General features: G+C 41.0%; 1 long non-coding RNA gene across 1 annotated transcript; it reads right to left on the bottom strand.

Moving 5' to 3' along the window:
• Positions 1 to 591: 591 nt before the first annotated feature.
• Positions 592 to 819, bottom strand: LOC116407043. Its single transcript, XR_004220017.1, has 2 exons — positions 778 to 819; positions 592 to 664 (listed from the first exon to the last, which is right to left on the bottom strand). It is a non-coding gene; the product is annotated as an uncharacterized LOC116407043 (long non-coding RNA).
• Between the last annotated feature and the right edge of the window lie 2,059 nt (positions 820 to 2,878).

The raw sequence follows: 2,878 nt of genomic DNA on the forward strand, positions 1-2,878 counted from the left end.
AAATCATTTTTAAAAATATGAATTATTTGATTAAAATGGAGATGGCCATGCCGTAATTCGGAACTTTATGGATAATGGGTTTCCAGATAAGGGGTCCAATACCTGTACTTAGGTTTTCTGAGAAAATCTTGCGATTTTTTACGGTTTGTTTTTTTTGTCTCTAAACATTTAAGATAGTTTGGAGTATTTTCTCTAAAAATTTGTTGTTTTTTTTTTTAAAAACCATGAACGTATAAAACTTTATATGACTTTTTTTGACTGACAAAAAGTGCGCCAGGTTTAAGCTGGTACCATCGTTTGGATCTGGCAATGCCGTTTGCCACGTGAGTAATAAATAATTCAATAATAAAACACCAGTCCCTGAATATTAAATATAACTGATTTTCACTTCTTTCTAAAAAGCTGAGTTGATTTGATAACTTGACTTTTATCTCTTTACCAGGAACCACCAGAAATCCCTGGCAAAAACACCTGCCAAGTAAGTAGTAAAAAATAAACATACATGAAATGGTTTGGTTTTTGGAAGTTTAGTGAATTTGTTTTGTACAAGGACTTTTTTATATACTAAACTACAAGTATATACAAGTTATAGTAAGTTGATCGGGTAACTTTATTTCTCTTAGGAGGAGATCCCAGAGCCGGAAATGGAGCCGGCGATAAACAACTGCCGGGTAAGCAAAAGAGAGGGGAGAGTAGGGGCAAATAAAAATCACCCTATATTTTATACAAGACTGTATATTAGCTTCTTTATTACAACATGGAACATCTTTCTCTTACCTTTTTTTAATCAGGAGACTCCAGGAATCCTAGACAAGGACATCTGTCAGGTAAGAAAAAATAATAGGGTCACAATAGAGAAAGATATTTTAAGAGAATATCAAATGCAGATTCACTTTGGGGGGGCAAATTGTTAGGGCACCGCCTACTTCAGCGTTGGTGAGTCTGTCCCACCTCCTTATTATGCCCTGTGTTACACAGCAACATACACCTTCTATTTCTCATATATTTGTATCAAATAAGACTTTCCCACAACTCTTTGCTTTACTTTGAGCCATGAGAATTTTTTTTACAATCTTTTTTTCTGTCTTAAACAGGATGAAGAAGTGATTGGGCAGGAGAGCCCCCGACACCGGGCCCCTGCCACTCACAGGTAAGCCAAAACACAGAAAGAAATCGCCAGCGCTCGGTCTAACCCACGCTGTAGTGTTGACCAGCTGCTAGAAACACACTATTGTGCCAGCGCTCGGTCCAACCCAACAATCTGGAGTTGACCAGCTGCTATAAACGATAAAAAAGCCATTAAATATACACAAAGAGAAAGAAAGTTTGCCAGCGCTTAGTTTGCCTTTAAAAATAATTTTTTACAAAAAATGAGGTGTTAGTACCACACTTTGGCCAAAATATGTAAGCTCACGTGCCACGTCAAGGCCCCTCACTGTACGTGAGTCCTACACTGTCTAATGACTTTGAGTCTGTGATGCAATTCAAATAAAGTCCCCCAGAAAGCAATGTGACTGAGTATTAAGGCCTATTGCACCTACCTTTAGCTCAAAAAGGCTCTAGTGGGAAAGCAGGGAGCTTTTAAGCCCCAGCTCATTAGGTAAGGTAAGCAGGTAAGCAGGTAAGCAGAAAATAACATATGAATGAAAAAGATTTATTTTTATCGTCTTCTCTGCTGATCTGAGGTTTTCTTTCATAACCAGGAACCCTTGGAACAACATGGAGACCCTCCCATCAACACCTGTGAGGTACGGGGCAAAAAGTTTGCAGGGGTCCCAATGTGTTTTTTATTTGAGCTACAGGGTTCATGAATAATATCTGTAAAGGATAATAATTATATTTACCTAACAGTCAGTATCTGTAACTTAGCGGTCTTCTATCTCGTATAAATTAGAAAATGAAAAAATGTGATTGGTTGCTATGATTACATCCACTCATACAATTTAACTCATAGGCTGCCACCACATGTGTAGATTCTCGGCCTGTGGATAAACACGGGCTGGGAATCCGACCCCATGTCCCTAAATGCTTCTTGATTTGCCGGCGCCCCGAGCCATTGCGCTGCCTTGGGTTCAGGCAAACAGAGTGGATTTTGGTGGGAAACTCCTGAGTATAGCTCCAGCCAACACAATGGCTCCAGGTGCAGACACGGCAATAAGCTTTTTGGGGTACAGGGGGAAGATATTCAGCCTGAGTTTATGCACAGGCCTAGAATCCACCAATCAAATGTGCAAATAAGGGAGCAGGGAGCCACTGGGGCTCTGTACTTACTAATGTTGCAAAACTGTATTTATATTTCCCAGGAGTCACCATTTCAAACTGGCCACGACACCGGCCAGGAGAGAGCTCAGACGAGCAACTGAGCGAGGAGGAGGAGGACCTTGAGGAGGTTTGAGCTGAATTTAATATTTTTTCTCTCAATATATCATTAGACCATTTTAAACCTCCGAGCAGCCCCCAATCCCACCACATCATGGAAACTCTTATGTAGGCCCCATTTAACTCTTACCTGAATGTCACAAGTGCTCAGTGGGGCGGTGGGTCACCACTTTTTGCCTCCGTTACAGCCTCTCAGACCTTCCACATCTCTCATTGCCCTTCTAGAACATGCAGACTAAAGCCAAGATGCAGGAAGGCTTCACTATACATAGTCCTGCAATCAGAGCAATGAGGGGTATAAAAGAAAGGACACTGCAAAACATAACAAGCATCAACCCTGCCCCCCAAACTCTGCTGTCTCCCCTTATTTATGGGCACAAACATATACATTTGGGTGTTGCAGTTCTACTTTAAGGTCGAGGGTTGGGTTCATATAACAACAAATAGGAGATATGACAGGAATCTGGCACTAACACCTGCCAGCCTGAAATCTCCAACA

The sequence above is a fragment of the Xenopus tropicalis genome, chromosome 8 (assembly GCF_000004195.4).
Source record: "Xenopus tropicalis strain Nigerian chromosome 8, UCB_Xtro_10.0, whole genome shotgun sequence".
Lineage (NCBI taxonomy): Eukaryota > Metazoa > Chordata > Amphibia > Anura > Pipidae > Xenopus > Xenopus tropicalis.